Genomic DNA, 25,644 nt, shown 5'->3' on the forward strand with positions numbered 1-25,644 from the left:
TTTTTTGTGTATCAGTTATACCACAATAAAGCTGTTAAAAATACTAATCTAGGTGCTGCTGTGAACAAACTTTGCAGAAGGCATTTTTGTACTAACCCACTGATCTTAACATAGGAGATTATTTTAGCAAGCTTAATGTAATCACATGAATCCTTAAAAGCAGAGGCAGAAGCAGAAGGCAGACCAGAAATGAAGTTAAAGGGTGGGTCAGAAAGATTCAAAGTATGAAGCAAGTTGAGGACTGTAGACTTCAATTATGATAAGTTGAGAACGACCCCCAGGCAACAGCTATCACAGAAATAGAGACCTCAGTCTTAAAATCACAAAGAACTGAATCAGGGCAACACCCTGGGTAAGAGTGGGGCAGCTTTATCCCCAGAGTGTCCTAAAAGTACTGCAGTCTTGCTCACACATTGATTCAGCCTGATGAAGCTTGGAGCAAAAAGCCAGCTGAACCAGGAAATGTCCAGACTTCTGACCTTCAGTGTTGTGATATAATAAATTTGTGTTAAAGCCACTAAGCATGTGATAATTTGTTTTGGTATCAATAGAAAGCTTACACAAGGAAATTAGAAGAGACTGGGATATGGAATAAAAGCTGGTTTTCTGGTACAAAGATGAGCCATGTAGCTTAATACCAGATCCCAGCACCAAGTGTCTTGGGTATAGGAATTGGGAGATGGGAAACAGAATTTAAAGGGAAGATAGAGAAGACTGTGAAAAGCAATGTGAATCAGTGAAGACACATTTGATCTTCATTTGATCGGCCATTCCTGCTCTAAAGTGGGTTTCACTCTAAATATGCCTCTCCTGGTAGAATAATATTTATTCTGCCATGATTTACAGATCAAAAGGTCCTTATTTTACATCTTCAGTAAGGACCAATAAAAATGGAAGACAGTTTGAAATTTTTGCTGATTGGCATAGTGAGGTGAAATGTGCTGCCCTGAACCATAAATCCTTAAAATATATAACGAATTTTTTTTTTTCAGAATTTTCTTCTCAATGAATATATGGGCATAGGCATAAAAGATATTGATCTCATACTCAATATTTACATAGAAAGAAAGCCCTCATTTCCAAATACTGAATTAATTTTTTAACAAATGCCAACATTTGTTTTTATTTGTTTATCCTTCTGTGATTACAAACATTTGAGGAGGTTTTGGTTTAAAAACAGCAACAAAATACTAACAGATGGGTTGAGTTATTTCCAAATACTCATTTAAAAAAAATTACCTATAATAAGAAGATAAAGACTTCTGGACCAATGAATATGATACTCTTATAAGTTTATTGTCCATTTTAATATATAACCAAATTGAGAATTTTGGAATGTTGGGGTAAGATTAGACTAGGGTACCTGTTTCTTCCATGAGTTGACAGCAGCTACACAAGTTGGAGATAGTGACTCTTAATTCTAGCTTTGTGCATTATCTCTTGTCTGGCAATTATCACCTTGCCTTGTAAGGAAGCTATATCTTTTGTGTTAATAATGCTATATTTTCACAATCAAAAAGACTTAATAGGATTCTTGAATTTTTGGAGTTAACTGTAGAATAAGTGAATACATTTAGCTATATCATATTTGGTTTGTGTAGTGATTTTGAGGGCAAGAGCTAGAAATCCATTTTATACAACTTCAGCCATTTGTTTCCCTAGTTGCCTTCTAACACGGAAAGGAGAAATTCCATATGAAGGGTATTTTCATTAGAAATAAGAAATCCTCTCAATCGTGCATGTGTATCACATCTTGGTGAATATTTCCTTTGGGTCAGAATGTGCAAGAAAGTCTCATTCAGGTACAAATGTTAAAAAACCAATTCACACAGATTATACAAAATAAGGAATTTATAGGCTCAGGAAATGGAAATCTACCTGGAAAGATTTAAGCTTCTGATACAATTAGATCCGAGTATTCAAAAATGCCTTTAGGAATCATTGTCTTTCCTTACATCTAGTTTCCTAGAGGTTGACCAGACTCTGTCAAGATGTGCTTTAATGTAGGAGAAGGACCACCAAAACATCCAGGCTCACATCCTACCAGCTTAGTAACCCTTTTGAAAGAAAGAGGCTTTCTTTCTCAATTCAGCCAAAGAAAAAGTCCTAGGCTTTAGCCACTGGACTATACTGTATTAGGTTATTTTGCCATATCTAAGCCATGATATGTAGTTCTGACTGGCCATATGCTAAACTCGCAATCCCTGAGCTAGTCTTAGACCCCTTTAATCACATTCACTAAGCATGGTGTGGGGTGGTACACCAGAAGAAAATCAAGGTACTACTATATAGCAGAAGGGAAAAATGGATACCAGGCCGACTTAAATAATGATATCACTACTCTAAGGTTTAAATAAATTGATGGGTTATTTATAGAAAAAAGAGAGGGAACAATGTGATTTAGCAAAATATACTTTCTTGAGAGACATAAGATGATACTTACATGGCAGTAATTGATTACTTACATTGGTATGTTAAAATATCAAATATCTGTTAAACAAAAATACTGGTCATAGTATTCCAAAGCCCAGTCTTTCTTTAATAGTTATAAACAAAGAATAAATGTTAGTGAACTAGTTAGTGTCATGTCCTCACCGTTATTGGCAAATGAAAATATAAAGTGAAGTTTATTTAATTTACTACTTTTTATTTCCACTGGTCATTATACTTTTTTATACTTAATTTTCAGAAGATATATATTCCTTGCCAAAATATATAATCTGTAAAGTTCTAGAAGCTCTTATTTATTTATTTATTTTATGTCAACTTTTACTTTCACCATTCTGAGAAGAGAATTCAGAAAGGATATGCCTACAAGAGTTGACATCTTGATATTCTATATTCACAGACTGGGACTCCTAGGCAAACAAAAGAGCTCTGGGTGAAAATTAGTTTCTCTCAGTTTAGTCAGGATGCTGGGTTACAGTGAGGAGTAATTGGACAGGGACCATCAAATGCAGTGGTTAAGTATTTGGACCTTAGAATCAAACAGAACTGGGTTCAGTCACGGCTTCATCACTTACCAGCTGTGTGACCTTGAACAGTGTACTTCACCTATTTCCATTTTCTCATCTTTGAAATGCATGATCAAACAGCCTTCAGAAGGCTGTCAGGATTATTTGAGATTAAGCAGTCGAAACATTTATTGTAGTTCGTGGTATAAATAAGCATTCAGTCAGTCGTTATTTTCTTATTGGAACATACCATGTGATAACTCTAAACCATGGTGATTCAGGATATAACCTTCCCCCGGCTGCTTGAAACTTTTTTTTTTTTTTTTAATTTGCTCTGTTGATGGACCACTTTGTCATTAGTGAATACATTTGGAAATAAAGCACACAGTCCTAATACAAATGAATGAGATTTTCATCAGTTTCAGTGTGTACACGACTGTAATTAACAAGTAAAATGAACACAGACCATTTAAAATTCATTAAAGTATGGGAGAAAATTACATTTCATTATTAGTAAAATTCTCTGCATGTTTACTCACTTAGCGGAAGATATTTAGGGAGAAGTACTTCACTCACTGAGGTGTCAGGAGATTTCAAGTGAAACTGCTTGTAACCTCCTGCTGCCATGGTTATGAAACGTAGTTAGCATTAATTGAAATATCTGAGTGCTTAGTGTCACAACCTGTGAGCCAGGCATGGAATCTTTTGCATATTTTATTACTTGTTTTTTTTTTTTTTTAGTATGAATATAGAACATTGGTTGTTCGTCTATTGTTTGTTCTGTTTTGATAACGATCGTAATAAATGCATTCTCTAAGATGTGCTGAAGAGATGCCCATAAAAGGGTTAATATTTCTATCTCTGTGCTCAGTGAACACAAGAATCCTTGTTTACAATGAAGGTCCCACACTAGACAACCTTAATTCTATCACTGGTCTTCAAGGAATCGACCTTGTAAGATTAAATGGAATTCTATAATGTTTTGAAAAAGAAAATTTAAAAAAGGCTGTCCCCATTTACTGGGCATGGTAGAGAGAAGGATTTGCTAATTATTGCAAAGTTAGTTTTTGTACCTTGCTAAACTGATGGCTTAAAAAGCCCATAAGGCCTTTTTTGTCAGTATTTGGCTGAACTCAGCCTGCTCTTATTCTGTTAGCCTTGTATATTTTCAAACATATATACAGAGGAAGGGAAATTAAGAAATATTACAGCTGTGCGATATCTTCCTTGCAAACTCAAATGTACATACTGGTTTAGAGGACCTTACTCCTTAGTAAAATGAAATGAAATCACTTAGCAAAATGACTACTAAGCCATATGACATTTCCGTATTCTTTTATTAAAAATCACATACGCGCGCGCGCACACACACACACACACACACACACACACACCCACACCCCCTTTATGAGCCTCTCAATAAGCTTATTCCTGTTCTAGTACCTGAAAAGAAAAAAGCACCTCTGCCTTAAAGCTCCATAAATTTTCTAGAAGATTATGTAGGTTCAATGATTTCTTTACAATATGTATTTCAATATATTGTATTATGTTGAACAGTTTCTTATATTCAAAGACTAGATTACAACTTTTTTGATTCATAGGTTATAAGTGTTAATAAAACTTTTAGTAGTCCATAAGATTCTATAACTTTATTTTTTTGTTTAGTGGAACCTATTTTTTGCCAACATTTTATTAAGAAATATTTAAATACAGAGAAAATTTAAAAGAATTTTATAAGGAACGCCATATTCATACAGCATCTAGATTCTACCATTACAATTTTAACTATACTTTATCACAAATCTATCATTGTATACAGGAACATCTATTGTAAAATTAAATCTTACATGGAACACCAGTATTGATTTCCTAAAATGGGTAAACTCTGTGCTTCTCAGGTCACAATAAAACTCAATACCCAGAGGACTACTTGCTCTGCTTAGCCTTTCCCTGAGGAGACACAAAGTTCCACTGCACACAATTTGACAAAGAGTGACCTAGCCAGTCCTTATTATTTTGCAAATAAAAACACCGAGATGCAGCCACTTGCAGCCACTAATGCAAGGCTACCTTCTAAGCTGCTGCCAGAACTGAAACTAGAATTTATTTTTCTGTTTTTGCTGCAGATAGAAACTTTTTTTTTTAATCACCTCATATTGTTTAAAGAAATGTCAGGATAGCCCCATAAGTCTATATATTTTGTATTCTGGAAGAATGACAATATGTATGGTTCTGGTTAGAATGAGTGAGTAATAGCTTATCCCATGTAATTCAGGCAAATTAGCTAACTTGGGGCATAGGTCAGGGTTGTATTTAGCATAATGGCATTGATAATCAGGGGGTGATCAAAAAGTAAATCTTGCCTCAGACCTAGGTCATTATGTAAATTCTCTCAAGTAACACCTCTTCCCTTGCTGTTGTTAGATTCATTTATTCATTGATTTATGCATGCAGTCATTCAGATAGACCCTCTTTGGTATATTTTGTTACTTTCTGTTAGTCACATAATGTTGGCTATTTCTCTTGATACAGGACCTTAATTGCAGTTTTTGCTGTCCCCCCACCCCCCAGCGTTTTTAGAGGCTAGATTCTGCCTAACCTATAGGTCTAACATGACTTTCTCAGAAGTGCCTTCCTGGGGTTGTCTCACTCAGTGGCTGTAAAACACATAGTTTATATGCTTTTTTTTCACAGCACTTACTGACATCTGTAATCATCTGGCTTTTGTTTTTTTTTATTTTCTTATTGTTTATTTGCTTATTTTCTGTTTAATATAAAATGTAAGCTGCTCAAGGGCAGGACCAGAAAAAAGCCTAGCTTAAAGTCATTGCTCACTCATCCATTTATTTGAGTATATTTGAATATCTTCTTCGTGCCAGTTATGGTTTATTAGCACCACACTCTAACCAACTGAGATAACAGGCCACTCCAGTTATGGTTTAGACTCCAAAATACAACAATGGAAAAAAATAGACAAAGTTCTTGCTCTTTAAAATTTATATTTTCATGAGGGAAGACAAATAATCCACATCATTGAATAGATAAAATAATAAGCAAAAATAGAAAACAAAATAAAACATAGGAATAGGATAGGGAATAATGGAAGGTGCTCCATTAGATATAGTGGCCAGATAAAGTTTCTCCGGAGAGATAATATTGCAGTAGAAATACGAATTAGGTGAGGAAGCAAGTCATTGAGACCTCTGGGAGAAGAGCCTTCTAAGCAAAGGGAAGAACAGAAAAAAGTTTATTAAGCCTCAAGAAAAAAATTGCAAAATAAAATCATGAGACAGGAGATATTTAGAAATCAAGTAAAACTTTGTATTTGTAAAGAGAGATTTTCATTGCTTGTTAGCATGAGAGAGTCCTGAAGAGAGTGCTGGTTGATTTGACATTTATTGTACAAGAGTCACTCTGGTTGATGTGCGAAGAGCAAAATAACACAGGGGTGCAGGAGACGAGCAGGGGAATAAATCAGAAGGCCCGGGTGAGAAGTAATGGTGCCATGGATTGGAGCAGTGAAATCTATGCGAATGGTCAGGATTGGGATATAATCTGAAGGAAGTAATAGCAAGATTTGCTTATGGATTGGGAAATAAGAGAAAGAGAGAAATCGAAAAATGAATGCCAGATTTTTTATCCTAAGAACTGGAAGAATGTAGTTATCATTTATTGAGGAAAAAGCAGAGGAGAAATATCGAGTTGAGGCACCTATTTTGCATACAAGAGGATAAATTAAGGAGGTAGATAAATATGAGTCTTAAATTCAGAAGAAAGCTAAGGCCGAAGAAATTAAATTGTGTGTTATCAGTGTAAAGATGGCATATAAACAGTGAGACAGACCTAGGTCACCTAGAGATTGCATGTAGACAGGTTAAAGAAAATATCCAAGGACAGAACCTTATGCACTTTATCATTTAGAGTTTGGGGAGAAAATAAAGATTTAGTAAAGAAGACACTAAATTGAAAGTAGGAGTGAGGTAGGAGGAAAGAATATCATATCACATAAATGACTATTTCTAGATAAAAAGAAGTGATTATTTACATTAAATGCTAGTTAATAGGTAGAATAATATAAGGACTTAAATTGGCCATTGTATTTCTTCATGTAGAGGCCATTACTGACCTTGACAATAATACATTTGGTGATTGGAATAAGTTGAAAAGATGATAGATGGAGACAGCATTTTAAAGAGTCATGCCATAAAAAGGAATGAAATAGATAAATGGGTGCTAACTGGAAAGGGATATGGCATCAAAAGATTATGGTTAAATGCAGGGTCATCATAAAATCATTTGTCTGATGAAGGAAATGATATAGCAAAAGAGACAGTAGTGATCAATATGATAAAGGAGACAACCGTAGGAATAAAATCCTACGTGAGCAAGAGGGTGTGGTACGAGTACATGGAAAAAAGACAACTCGTTATTACAGCAGGTGAAGAGAGAGGTCCAAGTGATGTGGGCATTTTTTGAGGGGACTGACTAAAATGATGGATTTGGAATCTAAATTGGTTATGGAAGGAAATGAGAATTGAGGTGAAAAGATTCCACAGATCCAAAGTCTCCATGTGGTTGAGGAATTAGTGGTGTATTTGTGGGAAATGAGATTTCAGAGGGACAGTTAGAGAAAAATAGATTTCAGAGGGGTAACTGTTGGTAATGGAAAGGTCTAGAGTAGAGCTTCTTTTTAAATTCTAACTTAATGTTAGATTCCCTCAGGAAATTCATTTATTTGTATATTTATTTATTTATTTATTCATCCATCGATGTATTCTTTCTTTCTTGCCTGCCTTCCTTTCTTTAATATTTTAAAGAATACTGTTGCCTGGCCCTATGCTCTGAAATTAAGACATTAATTGGTCTGTGGAACCAAAACACTAAAATTAAAAAAAAAAAAAAGAAGTTACCAGGTGCTGTTGATGTGGAGAACCAGTAACATGACACCGGTTTGCAACCTTAGTTTACATCGGGACCACTCAAAATCATTTGAAGTGAAAAATTAAGGTATTGCTCGCATCGTCTATAGATTGTGAAATCACAAACAAAAATTATAGGAATAGAAGATGTAAGAAAGTATTTGAGCAAGGTGCTAAAATCTTGGAATGAGATCAGTCTGTAGATGGCAGCAACAGGTCGGAGAAGCATATGCTGCAGTCTGACACTAGGAGCTGGGGCGAGGGGGCGGTTCCTTAGGGAGAAAGAAGGAATGGCGATTTCAATGCAGCAATGTGAGGCAAGGTAATCAGTTACCTCACCTCCAGGTCTAGGTAGGATATGGCAGTTGAAACCACCACTGACTGAGACTTTCCAAGGACTCCGAGGGAAAACTAGATACCCATTAGTGCAAGAAGGTGAAGGAAATGTTAGAGAAACCTAAGGGTTTCCTGGGGGTTGGCAACCAAACACTACATAGCGTTCAATGAATATTTGTTGACTGAACAAGTACTTTTTATTCAGATCAGTGTTGTATGTGTATAACAGTGACATTATGCTGGATTAAAATTAATTATTTGCACATCTCTTTATCCTGTTTATTTAATCAGAATTTACATTGTGGAATATCAGCAGAGATAATTTTACTTGCTCTGACTTCATGCTAAGGAGTTCATCTATTACTGATGGCAGCCTTACGTGAAGATGTAGGAATCTTGACATTTGAATATCAAGTGGACAATGGCCAAACCATATATGACAACAGAGTTCTGACCCACAAACTCTGCAGCAACTGACTTGGGGAAGCCAAACCACAACTTCTGTAGCCGTCAGCCGAGAATGGTCAGGACTTCGTCAATAACTGCAACTTCCTTATAGTTTGCCCTTAGGTCAAACACAGAACCAGCCAGAGAAAACCAAATATGCTTCATAAACCATTCAGAGAGTACTCGGCTTTTAGTTAGGCTAACTCCTGCTTCTCCATGCCAACAACTTCCAATCTGAGTATACCTAAAACCCTCCTTTCCTGCCTGCCCCCCATATAAGCCTTCTCATTTCTCTGCCTGCTATTGAGTTTCTTAAATACAAGTAATGATGATTGACTTTCTTGCTATTGCAAACTCTGAATAGCCTCTGTTCGCATTTCAGTGGTCTTTGTTTATTTCCATTTGCGAATGTATACGGGTAACAACAGCAGAGCTGATTAAGCCGTTAAAATTATCAAAATATCAAAATTGAGTATTTTTAAAGAAAATATTCTAATAGAAGTAGTTCTTTTAATTTTATTTTTTAGAAATATTGATACCTATAATTTTTATAAAAGATGTAGGGGGTGTTTATATAGCTAAATATTAATAAGATTCTTAATATGAAAATTTATTGTGGAAATAACATTAGACATTATAGTCAATATTGTTATTTTTAGATACATTTTTTACCTTGTAGAAGACATAAGTTCAGCTCTGTACTAGATAATATGCATATTTTAAATGCATTTTAAATATAGTAATGCTTCAAAAATATAATTTACCTAAGATAAAAAATTATAGTATATGGACTTGAATGAAATATATCATTTTGAATATGAACAGTAGTGAATAATTGTCAGAGAATATGTGTGTGCACAAAATTTTTTAAAGGTTTATTTTTAATAAAACAACCTTTGGAATTAAAAATATCCCCTTTAGGCTTTTTATAGTCCTTAGTATAGATCTTTTTTATAAATCAATAAATGGTTCCTAAAAACCTGAGCATCTTTTTTTCTGGGTATTGAGATATTAATATTTTTTTCAAGTCTCTCCTAAAGATACATCAAAATGATATTTGCTTTGTAGGTCCATTTTGTATGCTAACTAGAGGACCCATATACAAATAGAAGTATTTGAAAGGATTTCTTAGAGAGAAGTTTTATCTATTAGGAATTGCTAAAGAATAGGTCTAAAATGTTATTTGAGGTTATAAATGTTTACCATGGCAGAAATTTTATTAATAATCTGTGATTTTAAAATTTGAGTATATTACTTCACAATTGCATTGTGGTTTTCGATAGTTCTCAATATGTAAACCATGGACCAATAGCATCACTTGGGAACTTGTAAGAAATAAAAATTCTTGGGTTCCATCTCAGATTGACTGAATCAGAAGCTTGGGGATGGAGCCTAGAAATTTGTTTTAATAAGTTTTCCAGGTGATTATGATGCATACTGTAGTTTGAGATTCTCTGATCTATATAATCTGCTCATTAATCCATGGACAGTTTCAATGATAACAAAAATGAATGTTTGATTAGCACAGTAAACACTATGAGACTTGATGGAAGTTTTATGAAAATTACTAAATATACCAGAAATTTCGCTGCCATAGACATAAGGCAGTCAGAGATTTTCTGAATTTGGGGTGTGGAGCAGTAGCCTATAAGGGCCACTACTATTTCTTTCCTAAAGCTTTCTGCTTAATCGTGTAACTCAATCAGTTAACAAAAACTGAAGAAAATGGGAAGTGTTATAGTTTAGGAACCTTTAAGAAATAGTCCTCAACCCTCTATTTCATCATGAAAAACAGGATGTCTTAATTCTTTTAGAAGTTACTTTAGTTACTTGCTTTACTTCAATTACATAGAACAGGAATCCCAAACTCAGATGCCTTCATGAGTCAGGCTGGTAACTTGTTTGAAGTTGGCCAGGTAGACTCTTCATGTCTATACAGGAAATTGTTCTCTTCCAGTTACACTGAAATAGGCAGGTGTTTCAGTTTATCATTAATTTTTCCACGTTGACAGAGACATGGGGACAAATCATCCCAGTTCTTTCTGATTCTGGAAAAACAGCAATGCAAGCACTATGATGACTGTAGACACTCCATCTCAGTGTTCGGAAAGCAATAAAGAGAGGTGGAGTTTGTGACAATTTAAGTGCTGTCTTAATGGCAGGAAGGGGACCCAGGACGTGAGGAGGAGCTTCTCAACACTTGACACTTATGCCCATATGTGAATGTGAAGTGTTTTAGCCCCTGTTCTTTCCACAAAGACAGACTAGAAATGAAAATCTTCATCTGCAATTAAAAAAAAAATGTGTGTGATATGAACACTTAATATGAGATTTACCCTGTTAAAAAATTTTTAAGTGTATAGCACCATATTGTTAACTACAAGCACAATGTTGTATAGCTAGCAGATCTCTAGAACGTACTCATTTTGCATACCTGAAACTGATACCCATTGAATAGCTACTCTCATTCCCTTCCTCCCAGCAGTTGGCAACTACCATTTCACTCTCAGTTTCTGAGTTTGACTCTTTTGGATACCTCGTATAAGTGAAATCATTAGATATTTGTCCTTTTGTGACTGATTTATTTAATTTAGCATAATGTCCTCCAGGTTCATCCATGTAGGTGCAAATGGCAGGATTTGCTTCTTTTTTAAAAACTGTGTAATATCTTTTTAAAAACTGTGTAATATTTTAAAAGCTGTGTAATATTTCTTCACTCATTTGTTGGTGGATATTTGAGTGTTTCCATATCTTGGCTACTATGAATAAGCCAAAATAAATATAGAGTGCACATATCTTTTTGAGTTGTTGATTTTAATAGTTTTGGACGTAGAAGTGAGGTTGCTACATCCTATTGTAATTGTATTTTTAATGTTAAATTGGCCCAGTCAGGACCCATGGTCTTTGGCAATTGGTAAACTTTATATAGAGTTTAATTCAGATAGAAAGTGAACTCACTTCCTTGTTTGTTTTAGAGAAAAAAATGTGGATACAGGATATTAAGGAGTTTTTTTTTTTCAATGATGCATACATTGTATCTTTCTTAATCAGAACTGTCTAATAATCCTAACCAGACAAAAATAAGAGGTCATCTTATCCTAACATGTTAATCTTTCCCTGTTTTTTTTTTTTAACCAGATGATTTTAGATCTTACTATAACCAGAAAATTGTTTTAGACAACATCTAATTATGCTCTAAAAGCTTTAAGGCAGCACTCAAAAATATCTAGTTTACTTAAAGTAGCTTAATAATGAAAAGCTTTTTAAAAATTCCTGTTTTTGTCTTCTTTTCCTACACTGCATTCTACTCCTATTTCTCTTAAACATCCATATTAACATGTTTAATGAGTTTCTTTCTGTTTACACATATTCTTGCTAAATAGGTATCATTGTTTTATAGGCATTTTTTTTAATTCACATAAAAGTAATTGGGTTACATAAAAAAACTTCTGCATTGTAAATTACTATATAATCTTCAACTATGTTTGTCTATAAAGTGACAAATGCAGTTATTTAGGCAAAAATTTCCACCTTATTGAGATGCAGTGAAGCTTAAACAATTAATTTTTATAAGATGTTTTGACAGTTTTAAATAGATTTATGGTCTTTAAAGAAAATTTTAATTTCTTCCTTAACTTTTTCTTTCTTCAGAGCAGCATAATTGAATAGGCTCCAAATTTTTAAAAATGAGCTATTTTGCAATTTCTTTCCATTGATTTTGGGGTGAACATGTCTAGCTTGCTAAATGTATTAAATGCATCTATTGAGAGTAAAAAATTCACATTAGGTTATTTTTTTTTCCTTTAAAGCCTCATAAAATAAGCCACTCAAATATTTGAAGCTATGTATTAAAATGACAGGTAACAAGTATAAAAACAAAGTGAAATTTAAATTTACTATTTTTCTTCCCTTAGTCATTAAGGTTATTTCACTCATTCATTCATAAGTGATAGTACATAGACAAAAATAGATGTATTATGAGCCCATAATTATATATAATAATAATAATTATTATTATTCAAGATATAATAAAAGATTCCCCCATGTGTCATTACATGAACATTTTTTCTCACTGACATCACATTTTCTGTTTTTAGCATTCTGTTTCTTGACTGTCATTTTTGCTACATTTTTTCTTCTCTGGTTCTAAAATACTCTGTCAGTCTTGGATTCTCAAAATAGGACATGATCTTCCAGATATGGAAAGAAGAATAGTAAAACAGGAAAATGAAGCACATTCAGAAATAAGCAAGGCACTATTGAACTATAAAATTATAGAATAATCTCACTTCTAAATATGGATATAAATGTTATTTTTAAAGTTTATTTAATAGTATAAGACATAATTCTGTGTGACCTAGCTGGCTTGATCTCAGGAATGTAAGGTTGGTTTAACACCTGTCCAGTGAATCACATCAATAAATGATCAGAATTACCTTGTTTGTTACCTTGTTTGAATCACATCAATAAATGATCAGAATTACCTTGTTTGTTACTAAAGATCATTAGATAGAATTGGATTCGCATTCCCCAAAACAAAAAAGCACATATTAAAGTCAACCTAAGAGGATAATTTTAAGATTCATAAGTAGTTTCTACATTAAATCAAATGAGAACATTAAATATAACAATGAAACACTGGAAATATTTTACTAACTTAAGACCTAAAATAAAGATCCCCACTATTAACATGTTATGTAACATTGTTTTGAAAATGCTAGCCCATTTAGTGAGACAAAAAAATTAAATTATAAGTAAACATTTTGTGAAGAAGTTAAAATATTATTAGTTGTCATTATACAATTAGCTTCAGTGTAATTCTCATTCAGATGGATGTACCCTTTCTCAAGTGTATTCCTCAAATGATTCCAAATGAAAGAGTCAGTGAAGAAATGCAACCACATGATTTTAACCACTGATTTGGCCTACTCTAGTGGAAAAAATGATTTATTACTATTCTAAATGCTCACTTTAAATTTATTTTATCTTCTTTCTTACCTAGGCTCACTCATTTTAAGGAATCAGTTGTTTCCAAATAAATTGTTCCCCAAACCCTCCCTCAAGGTAGATCAGCATGCGGCTGTTTCTGTTTATTGACATGACTATATGGAGGTGGTGAATGGACTATTTGAAGGAAACTGTAAATATACTTATGCATCTCAGTCTTAGCTGAAAGCTTTACCCAATGGTCAAATTTTCTTTGTGACTTTAACTTTCCTTATTTTTGTGTTTCAAATAATGCATGCCACTCTAATTTTCTCTAGGCTTTTTCTCCATTTTGTTTTTCCTCAAGTACTTGGTAGCATGCACACATCTCCAAGATTTCACAAATTTTACATTCTCTTTCTTTCACCTATCCTTGAGAGCTTTCCATTTACCTTTAAAATAAACTGTTTAGATTCATATTGCCCAGTCAACAACAGAGGGCCTCAATATGCCATGCTGTTCACTTCCTTCAAGCTCGCATTATATTTCTTTTTAATATCATGACTCTGTACAAAATGAGTAAAGTTATGACTTGACAAAACATGTAATACAACTTAAGACAAAGTGAAATTTCACTTATTTTTCTAAAGATGTGGAAAAAATGAATACTTTTAGTAGCTTTCCTGCCACAAACTACCCTTTTAAGTTGGTAATGTGAATGTATTATATGATATGTTGCTTCTTTGTCTAAAAATGTTGCTGAAATAGGTTTAAATAGACTTTCTGTACCTGCCTCTGGAGGATAGGTGGTGGAAGAAATGAGTGAAGGGTGCCGAAGAATACACACTTCCAGCTATAAAATGAATAAGTTCCTGGGATGTAATGTACAGCTTGGTGACTATAGTTAATAATACCGTATTATATATTTAAAAATTACTAGAAGAGTAGATTTTAAAATTTCTCACTACACAAGCAAAAAAAGTGTAACTACATGAGGTAATAGATGTTTTAACTAACCTCAGGGTGGTAATCATTTTGCAGCATATACGTCAATAAAAACACTTTAAACTACATAGCATTGTATGTCACTATATCTCAATACAGCTGGAAAAAAGTTGCTAAAATAGGTTAACAGGGTAAGCGATGGACCTAAGTAACACATTTTAAGAACTCCTTTATGTAGAGATTGAAGGTCGATGAGCTTTTTGTTCTTGTGTTTTGTTTTGTTTTTAAATGGTAGAGTGAAGAGTGAAAGAGAAAGAGGTGGGAATAGTTGAACGATCAAGTTCCAAGAGAAAACTGTAAGAGATAAATAATCAGAAAGAAGAACATGTCTATTTCTAAGCAAGAAGAGGAGAAAAAAGTAGTTGTTAAAGGTAGATGTTTTATGAGAAGAAAGCAAAAAGAAGGTAGCTTGTCAATTCACCTAAAATGCAACATAAAATGATAATAGGTTTGATAAAATACATAAACACACATACACACATTTCTACAATCTGCATTTAGTCATAGATTGAAATGAAGAGATCTCATTATGTTCTAGGAGGAGATGTTCAAGGTTGTTTTTTGTTGATCTCTAGGACTTCATTAATACCCTAAATCTACTGGAAGGAAAAAGCATGAGAGAGAGAGGGAGAGAAGGATTGAAATTTAAGAGGATTTTTTTCATCCAGAGTAATACTTTCTGTCTTTTTATACACTGGATTTATGTAATTTTTTTTTTTTTTTTTGAGAAAAAGTACCACCATCCCCTATATCTGTGAGGAATATACTCGAAGCTATCCAGTGGCTGCCTGAAACCATGGATAGTACTGAACCCTATGTACTATTTTTTTCCTATACATACTTACCTATGATAAAGTTTATCAGTTAGGCACAGTGAGAGATTAACAACAACAACAAATAATAAAATACAAAAATTATAACAGTATAGTATAATAAAAATTATACGAATATGGTCTGTTTCTCTCTCATTACAAAAATATCTTATTGACCTGTACCGTGTTCACCTTTTCATTTAAAGGGAGCACTTTATAGCTTCTCTTCGGCATATGTGAATTGCTAACATCACTGCTCTTGTGCTTTTGGGCCATTACTAAGTAAAATAAAGATTACTTGAACACAAGCACTGCAATACCGAGACAGTCGATCTGATAACCAGGAGGGCCAATTACGTAGAGTGGATATGCTGGATAAATGGATGATTCTTGTCGTGGGCGGAATGGAGAAGGATGGCATGGGATTCCATCACATTATTTAGAACATCATGCAATTGGAATCTTATGAATTTTTTATTTCCAGAATTTTCCATTTAATATTTTAGGACTACAGTTGACTGTGGTTAACTGAAACTGCAAAAAGTGAAACCATAGATAAGGAGAAACTACTGTATTTATTTCTAAAAGTGACTAGATAACCATTGTTCATTGTTCTTCGTTGATAGCTTCTAGAAAGAGCTGTAGAATAAACCACCAGGAGCTGGTAGTTTATTCATAGGGTGAGGAAAAAAAAAACTTAATATAACCACATAGAAGTATCATAAAGGTTCAGACATGTTATCACTGATGGTTCTTTCTGATACTTGCAGGTCTGGAGTAAAATGAAATGCAGTCTCAGGAAGAGACTCACTCAAGGAGGATTATTGTCATTCTATTACCAGAAATTAAAGGACAGAGAACAAGGGAAAAGTTTAGAGGGTGATTGCTCTTTGGCCCATTGTCGTGGCATTAGCAAAAAGTGTGCTTTTCATCCAGTAGGGAGAAATAGCTCAGTTCCTCTGGTCCACACTGACTTCCTACAATGGACTTCATTAAGTCAATGGTCAATAAAGTCCAGAAGAACTGTGTGGAGCTGCACAGATACTGCTTGTTATAGCTGTGAAATGATGGAGCATCACACTGTCTCTAGTTCTGTTTTATGCTCATACTAGGATCTCTTTGCATAAATGAATAGGGACAATCATTCAGGACCTAAAGCCTTAATCCAATAGTTCATTAGCTGGGTCTGGCCTGAAAGTTCTGTGGGACACACGAAATATATTTCAAATATGTGAATTAGTTGCCGATGTTTAGAAGACAAGAAATTCACAATAAGTCTAGAATTTCTTCTTGTTAAAAAAAAAAAAAAAGTAAAACACTGCAGCTTAGTACCAGACTCCATTCTTACATGGCATGCATCAGCTGTAGGTTGGAAGTTGCTGTTACCTGTTTAACCCTATTTGCTTTGGAGAGTGTCTTCTGACCTTGGGTGTGGCCCTTGTTGTGTTTTCCTTCCTGAGTCAGAAGTAAGTTGAATGTCATTGACTACTCTTCTATTCCAGGCAATCTCTTCAAGAGGCTCCCTTGGGCAATTCTGTTCTTAGTCAGGAACAATTCTTAGTATGACAATAGTTATGACTTGAAGTGCTCACATATGCTTCAGGGAGACAATCAGGAAGCAGACTGCATGAATGGTCTCTTAGATTTCAGCTCTTTTTTTTCTTTTTGCTCAAAAACTTCTATAGCCTTCCTGCAGAGAATAATCACTTAAATAGCCTCATTGTGATTATGGCTTGACTGTTTTTAATAATCATATCTCAAGACGGATGAACAAAGGTTTGAAAGTAAGAAACTAGTTCGAAATCTAGTTGTAATGAGGTATTAATGTTCTGTGCTGGTGGCCTGAAGCTTTGAGACCATTTGTTACCCAGAGATATGTTAAAACTACAATAGAAACTAGAAACAAAGAATTGAGTGGGGGGAAAAAAATGCTAGTTATACTAGGTCTTTATTTAGAAGAATTTAGAAAGATTAATTTTATTTAGCACCGTGGCATAAGAGTTTCTTACAAGAGTGAGTTCTGATTAAGGGTGTTAAAGGGGAAATAAAGCCATTAAGCCATTAGCCTTAAACAGCCCCAAGAGGCAGCTGTCAGAAAATTTAATTTACCTGGCCTGAGACCAAATATTAGGGTACATGCAACTCAGGCTAAATCTATAACCACAAATTATTTTGACAGATTAAACCAGGTGAGTCAGCTTCATCAAAAACACAGTCAAATCACCTTTCAATTTGTTTACTAAAGAGTACCAAATACTTTGAACGGAAAGGGAGAAACAATTGATGATACTAATAACTAGCATTTTTTGAACAATGTGCTAAACATTTTGCATATGTATCACATTTAACAGTAGCAGCCAACAAAAGGTATATGTTCTCATATTATTCCCATGGGAAAGATGAGAACCAAAGTTTAGAAAAGCTTTATAAATTGTCTGAAGTCCGGTGACCAGTCAGAAAGAGGTAAATCTGAGATTCAAACTTTCCCATATACTGTGCTATTCCCTACATTCAACAGAAGAGTGGGGGGTTACTTAGACATGCTACTGTTGTCATCAATGGATTTTATCTTAATGTTAAATTAAGCAGATTTTATTTTCCTACTCTATGCTGGTCCCTAAAGCATTTACAGCCTAGTAAAATTAGGGATCCATTGTGCACCCTCCAAGTGTGACCATTTTTTCTTCTCTGATTCAACATTTTGTGTTTGCTCCCTGTTTTGCTAATGATTTGAACTTGCTGATCAGATGTGACAAAATTTTATTATGGTAGCTATTTCTCAAGGAAAACCTAATAGATCTATACATGTGACAGATTCTTAATTTTAAATAATGTAGATGATTTCTGTAGTAATAATAATAATGATGTAACAAAAACATCATCAGCAAACCTTTTTTAAACACCACGTGCCAGGCACAAAGCCTGATATTCTGTAGTATCAATTCTTATGTTAGCAAAATGGGAAAATGGCCTCTCACAAACAATGAGCATTTGTCCTTTAGAAATATTTTATTGAGAGCCACATCCAGAGCAATATATAAAAAATGCAGTCTTCTACACAAGGGGAAGTTTTCCCAAGTTTTGTTGTGAAAATTTTTATGATAAAATGTAAATGAACATAAAAATAATAAATTTAGGAGAAGACAGTAAATTTAAAGACTTTGAAATAAAATGAACCTTGATTAGGGTTGCCAGAATTAGGAAATAAAAATGTAGGAGATCCAGTTAACTTTGAATTTTAGATAAACAACCTTTTTTTTTCTAGTATAAGTATATCCCGGTTACTGCATGCTCATCACTGGGAATGTGACTTTAGGCGATTTCCTAAGTTTCGATTTATTCATATGTAATAGATAAGAATCACTTGGATATTATGGAGTTGTGAAGATTAGAATTAGGTGGCATAAAGTGCTTAGCACTGTGTCTGCCATACAGTGGGTGATCAGTAAGCAGTTGATTTTAAACATTTAAAATATGAGATCTCTAAACCATGTAAAGTTAGCCTTTCCAAATTACTTCTAGCCATTAGCTATTCAGTCACTAACAAGTAGTCTGCGATTGCGGGGCAGTTAAAGATCTAGCCACTGAGTTCTCAAATTAAGGTATTTTGGTATAATATTGTACAAACTCCTACTTTATAGATAAGAAAGAAGTAGGAAATCAAATAAGCCTAGAGCCGGGGTTAGTACATAAATATCTTAAATATACATTAAGAGTTCTTTGTAATGTTTTACAGGAAATGTTGGTGAAAAAACAATTAATTTAATAGATTCATATAAGAAGACACACACACAGTATTGGGTAGGGACAGTTAGCAAAATTTTGCATAATATTTTGTTTTATCATGTAGATACAGCCTGTGGTATTTACCTAACTACATGTGTATTATTATAAACACTAGTACTTTTAAACCATTGCTAATAAAATACTGTTTCCACTTATGGGTTTTGGTCACCAACCACCGTCATCTAGAATGTGAGCAAGAACTTACCTCTTAGCACGACTTCATTTCTTGTTGATAATTTATTTTTATCCAAAACAAATGATAAGGTCTTTTATAATCAATGATGAGAATCTCACTTTCACTGACACCAAGCTCTTCAATAAGCACTTTGCAAAGTAAGGCTCATTTGCATTCCACTACATATTATTTTGCAAGATGTCATTTACGTTTCTGATCATGAGTATAATTTTCCATTAACTTTGTTGCAACATAGAACATAAGTACTGATATTACTTTAACTCTAATCTATTAGTTTTAATATATGACATAATTTACAAAAATCAATGCAAATTCCTATCTGCTTTTTGTGAACTATATATATTTTTTTATAGATATTCAGTTCTATTGTTTACTGCCTACAGAGTTAAAATAATCTATTCTCAAATCAGACAGATCTGTGTTTATATTTCAGTCCTGATATAAAATGAATTACATTAGGGCAGCTACTTAAATACTCTGAACTTCAGATTTCTTATTTGTAAAGTGAGCACACTAACAGTCCTCCCAGCAAAGAGATTTTATGAAGAATAAATGAAACAATGCATGGAAAACACTTTGTCTAGTGTCTGGCATATGGAAAATACTAAACAGACTCTGTTTGTTTTCTCTTTTTTTTTTCAGTTATCATTATTGTGCTTTTATTTTTCTCTTATTTTTTTTTCATTATTCCCTTACTACTTATAATCATTTTTAATGTTTTATATTAGAGAGGATCATTTCATGAAAATGTATTTGAATCTTAGAAACAGGCAGGGGACTTTGGCCGTGGAATCAGGCAACACACCTTCCTCAGTAGAGGAGAGTTCATGGGCAAAAGGGGGCAGTGGGATCCAGAGCTCTGAGCATCCCTAAGGATAATGTCATTTCAGTGGATACTTTCATGAAAAACTCACTGATAATTGGTGAAATGGTGTATTTCAGTTTACATGCGATTAGAAATAACAATAACAGCAACAACAGGGGCTGACCTCATCATAATGACACTTGGTGGTTAAGTTCCAGAGGCCACAGTTCAACTGGTGGTGGGTACTGAGAAGGATGGTCATTAGTTAGGATATTAATCATTAGGATGGTCATGGAGAAAGCATTATATAGCAAGCATAGAAACTCCCATATGAAGAAATCTGAGTGGGTTTAATTTTGGAAGACATCAAAGTGGACTTCATTGAAAGTATTTGTCTTGGAAATAGAATTTGTTTGGGTTGCTTTGAGGTGCTTGAATCTAGAAGAAATTTGCTTTGAGGGATATGAATCCTGATAACTAAATACTCTGGATAGAAAAAAGCATCACTACAAGAAAGAGGGCTAGAGTCAATATTTTGTCATATCTGCAGTAGATAAGATTTAAAAATAAATTTCAGAAAGTACTTTTTTCTATTTTTTCCTGGTTTTTCCATTCTTCTTAATGCATATGACTTTTGTAATCAGTAAGATAAAAATATAAGGTTGTTGTTAAAAATCGATATAAATATATATGCAGTTTATGTAGGGAAACTCAAAAATTATTGTTATTGTTATTACCATTATTTAAGATTGTGAGGTTGTGAGGAATGCAGATGCTGAAGCTGGACCGAATTTAAACCTTGTGCCACCCTTACTATCTGTCTGATTTAGGCTGGTTTATTGACTTCTCTGTATCTCAGTTTCATCACCTGCAGCATAGAGATGATCATATCACTTCCTTTATAGACTTGGCAATAGAATCAATTGGGTTAATTCATATAACATTGAATAGAACCCAAGTGCACTGTAATTACTTAATGTTAGCTACTATATCATTGAGTAAAATGGTGCAAGCCATTCGTTATATTGCCAATTTTTAAATTAATGCCACGATATGTATTCTATATTTTATAATTCCCTGAATATTTTCTTTATTCCTAAGACTGGAGCCTAGAACATAACAGACAGTTGCTTTGGATGTATTGTTTGGGTTAATAAAGCCTCTTTTGAATGGTCATAATTTGAATGATATGCAGTGAGAATTTTTTTTAATATAATGTGCTTCTTACATATAATCCTATTAGTGACAGAAAAACTAACTTTTTGGAGATTTGTGAGGTTCAGCAAAATAAATCTCTTCTTCTGGTTTGCTGACTAGGTCCTAGGCACTGGAAATAATTTTTAAATATATGACTGACAAGTTTTAAGCTATGTCCTCATGATGACCAATTTAAGCAATGGTCATTCTGATGACAAGTGGCAAGGGAGGTTCTGTGAGGGTGGGGAAAAGAAACCCAAATAAGAAAACATTAGTCTATCCTGAGATGACCAAATAGCTCCAAGTATCACTGAAAATGATCTGAGTCCAAATTTACTCCAGAAGTACAGAATGCATTTTAAAAATAGTCATACAAATAACCCATTTATATACAGTGACCTTTCTGATGGAAATCATATTAAAAATCTGCAACAATATGTCCTTACTTGTCATTTTATATCTTAATTTTCAGATGAAGACTAGCATACATTCAGAAAATTGGGTACTTCCTACCTATTATGGCAATGTTTATTGGGCACATACTATATGCTAAGCACTGCACTAAATCTCACCTGTTATAACTCATTTAAACTTCTGAATAATGCTATCAATTGTGCACTTTTAGTATTTTCAGTTATCCTTAGGAAACTATAGCTTAAATTAGGTACTAGCCAAAGGTCATTCAGCTATCTAGTCAAATATCTATTCAAATGAAGTATTTAAATTAACTTAAAAAATTGCTTAATACAATTATTTATTTTTTTCTCTTACCAGAAGTCAGTCTAATCATGAAGGTAATCAGAACATGACTATTCAGCTTTGTCATCAAGTACAATAACGGTCTAGAAATTAAATTTCCTTACAGATATGTTTTATAACAAATATTCTGGGATTCACTGGAAAAAATTGAATGGTGATGGGCCATGATTTTACATTATTAATAACAGCAGATGGTGAAGTAGTTTTTCTCATTTGCTTCAGATGACTGTTTCTTGTGGTGTGGAAGTAAATGTTTGAATTCCATAGTGACTCTAAAGTCGGCATTAAGTTTTCTGTGGGTACAGAGCCTTTGCCCATGAAAATTTACCTGACTGCTACAAGCCATTCTACCACCTAGATAGTTTTCTGTCTGTTGTTTGTTTTTGTTGTTTACTTTACAGTGGTGCTTCTTATTGTACTTACAGATCATCTCATATCTGGAGACTTTGTTCAAAGGCAGACTCTGATTCAGTGTCTAGGAAACATTCTGAGATTCTGTATTTCAAAGAAGCTCCTAACCAGTGATGTTGTTAATCTATAGATCATATTTTGATGAGCTGTCATTATATAACCTCCTTAGAAAGACCTTCCATGATCTTGTCATTTAAAGTAGTTCTCTCCCTAATATGATGATTCTAGTATCCTGTTTGATTCTGTAATAGCTTTTATATTAAATTATTTTATTTGCTTACTCTTTGCTTATCTATCATCTCTAGATCACAAGGTCTAGAGATGATAGATAAGGTCAAGGACCTTGCTATACTGCTCACAGTGTCTCTAGTGCCTGACCCAATAAACAGGTGAGCAAATGAATGGACAGCTACCTCTAGATTATACCACTGTGTCAGTTTTACCTAGACCAGTGGTTCTCAAATTTTAGCTTGCCTCAGAATCCTCTGCAGAGCTTTTTATAATACAGATTGCTGAACTCCCCAATGCAAAGTTTCTGATTCAAAAGACGTGGGATAGATCCCGAGAATTTGCAGTCTGAGTTTCCAGATGTTCCTGATGCTGCTGGTGTAGGCACTGCACTTTGAGAACTGACCTATAATATATAGCTTAAAGGCTTATGCTATCTCTGCTGAAAGGCTTATGCTATCTCTGAGAAAATATTCAAGCCGTCTAATTTCCCTACTCATTTGGCACTTATGATTCAGGTTTTAGTATTCACTTAACAATTATGAGTATAGAGTTCATGCATGTATAATTATTGTTCATTTTATTATCCATATCATATATACATATATGTATATACATACAGATATATATATCTATCTGTATATATATAGATATATATACACATACTTGGAGAAAGGGAAGAAATGCTGTCCTTGCATCAGATCTCCTTATGGATTGCAATCACGCCAGGGTTCTTTTAATTCTGATGTCATGTCCCTTGCTCACTGCCTTCTCCTGACATTTTGCGAGTATCAGGCTGGCCCTTGAGATCATTCACTCTGTTTGACTTGCCTGTCTTGCCTTCCCTCACAATAGCTCAGAGCTCAACAAAACTTCTCTTTCCTTTCTTGTTCTCATTTTTTTAGCATGCAAAACCTTACCTTCTTGCTCAAATTGTGTTCTCTTTTCTTTCCTTTTTGCAATGATGAAGCATCACCAGAAAATGGAAATGACTGAATAATTCCTGCCTATACTTTCTAGTGCATGGGAAAACATTAAAGTCATTATTGCAAAGTGCATTGTGCATTTTAAAGAGGACTGTATGGTATCTCATTCTTCCTCTAATTATCTCCAGCAAATAGTAACATGGGTAATGAGAATTGGAATTTTGGCCACCGGCAAGATATTAATGTGAAATGGCATTTTCATTTAAATATTAATTAATAAAAAGGTATTTTAAAGGGAAATTAAGCACTTTTCAAAGTAAAAAAGTTAAGGAGGAGGAAAAAAAAATGGCATAGATGATAGAGGCTCTTTTCATCCCTCTGGCGAACAAATCATAGTTGTGATGGAAACAAAGAGCAGCAGCAAGGAAAAATCACCTTGGATCTAGAGGAACAAGTCATACAACTAGGGAGAAGTCCAAGAAAGCACCCTGCAATGGCAGAAGGTAGGATGGGGCGAGGACGCAGGGCTGCCCAGTCCTGAGCAGCTGAGTGAGATGGAGGCTGTGACTGCGGCAGCAGCAGCGGCAGACGCAGACACCTCTTAAAGGGGCCACGTCTGAGGATTTTCATGGTGATGGACCTCCTTGCTCTGAGCACCAGTACGATTTGGCTGTGCACAGGGGGCACCAAAGACTTATAGGGAGACATTGTCAGAGTGAGGGCCGAGGAGAGACTCACTCTGTGAAGAAGTGCCGGCGGCATCCATTGTTCCCTGTTGAGCCCTCCCTGCTCCCAGTGCACGACACAGTGCCTCCATCATAGCTGAAATGTCATCAAACTGGATAACAGAGGTCCCTCAGCCCAGAGGATTCCCTGAAACTTCGCCTCCCCCAACTCACAGCCCCACCCAAGCCACATCCAGGTTTATCCTCAGCAAGTCAAATGCTCCTTGCTGAGCAGTACCTAGACTCACACTGGAGGCAGCTGGCCTTGGTTTCTGGTGTGGCTTTTGCAGGCAACTATAAGCACAGCATCTGTGGATTGCTTGCCAAATCTTAACAGGTGGCCCTGGAGGGGCAGAGGCTTAGATTAAATTTGGCCAGCAGCTGAACCCCTCTCACAACTGTGCCACTGGACACCTACTTCACAAATCTACACCAGTAAGACTGGGAGACTTAGGAGCTTTGCTTAGTACATAGAAACAGACACGGAAAGGCAGCCAAAATAGGAAAACAAAGAAGCAGAAACCATGTGATAGAACAGAACAGAGATCCAGAAATAATGGAGTCAAGTAATATAACAGATACAGAGTTCAAAACATTAGTTATAAAGATGCTCAATGAACTTTTGGGAAGTGTAGATAAATTCAGTGAGAACTTCAACAAAGAGATAAAAAGCATAAAAGTGGAAATAGAAATTATAAAAAGGAACCAGTCAGAAATGAAGAACACATTATCTGAGATGAGAAATATAATAAATAGAATAAACAAAATGAATAAAGAAGAGGATCAAATGACCTATCTAGAGGATGGGAAAGCTAAGGACACTCAATCAGAATGGCAAGACTATAAAAATAATTTAAGGAGCATATAGGACACTATTTAAGGTCAAAATATCCATCTGATTGGCATACCTGAAAGAAAACAAGATGTTGAACAGCTATTTGAAGAAATGATGATAGAGAACTCTAATCTGGTGAAGGGTGAAGGAAATGGACATACAACCCTAGGAAGCTTAGAGAACCCCAAAAACGAGGGATTCAAAGATGCCCACACCAAGGCACATCATAATTAAAATGCCAGAGGTTAAATACAAAGAAAATATCTTAAAAGCAGCAAGAGAAAATTAGATAGTTACCTCCAAGGGAACACCCATAAGATTGACAGCTGATTACCCAAGAGAAGCTATGCAGGACAGAAGGGCTTGGCATAAAATAT

General features: G+C 34.5%; 1 long non-coding RNA gene across 1 annotated transcript; it reads left to right on the forward strand.

Annotated features, from left to right (window-relative positions):
• The first annotated feature begins 3,724 nt into the window (after positions 1 to 3,724).
• On the forward strand, positions 3,725 to 24,115 carry LOC105289889. Its single transcript, XR_895702.1, has 3 exons — positions 3,725 to 3,736; positions 22,331 to 22,336; positions 24,044 to 24,115. It is a non-coding gene; the product is annotated as an uncharacterized LOC105289889 (long non-coding RNA).
• The last annotated feature ends 1,529 nt before the right edge of the window (positions 24,116 to 25,644 follow it).

This window comes from Pteropus vampyrus, unplaced genomic scaffold, assembly GCF_000151845.1.
Source record: "Pteropus vampyrus isolate Shadow unplaced genomic scaffold, Pvam_2.0 Scaffold30, whole genome shotgun sequence".
In the NCBI taxonomy this organism is placed as follows: domain Eukaryota; kingdom Metazoa; phylum Chordata; class Mammalia; order Chiroptera; family Pteropodidae; genus Pteropus; species Pteropus vampyrus.